Genomic DNA, 519 nt, shown 5'->3' on the forward strand with positions numbered 1-519 from the left:
TGAGTAAATGGTCGCTTGTAAAAAAAAAAAAGTCTTGTCTTCCAAAAAAAGAATATCGGATGTGTTGAGATGCTTCAATCGTGTTCTTTGCTTTGTTGCAAGTGCAAGCTTGTCAACTTGGCATGTTCATATCATTTACATGAGGTTGGAATCATTTTGAGTGCAATTGCACAGCGTGTCTACGTTTTAACATAATCATTTAAATTCACGTATCTTTAAAATTATAAGCTAATTCATTGGCATATTATTATTAATTAAATATAACGTAATTACAAACTAAAACTAGTTTGTAATACTAAACAATATAATTTTTTAATGACATGAGACAATTTTGAGTGCTTGAGGCAAAAATAGTTAAAATTCATAGTGTATTAAATATAATAATTTAAAATGGATGGAGGGGGGTATCGTGTAGTGAGGGGGGCTGGTGTGCTACACATTGGCAATTTTCAAAATATCATTTTGGCTTTTGTTGACAATCTGCAATGAAATATGACAAACAGACACAGTTAGGGTGGT

The sequence above is a fragment of the Doryrhamphus excisus genome, chromosome 1 (genome assembly GCF_030265055.1).
Source record: "Doryrhamphus excisus isolate RoL2022-K1 chromosome 1, RoL_Dexc_1.0, whole genome shotgun sequence".
In the NCBI taxonomy this organism is placed as follows: domain Eukaryota; kingdom Metazoa; phylum Chordata; class Actinopteri; order Syngnathiformes; family Syngnathidae; genus Doryrhamphus; species Doryrhamphus excisus.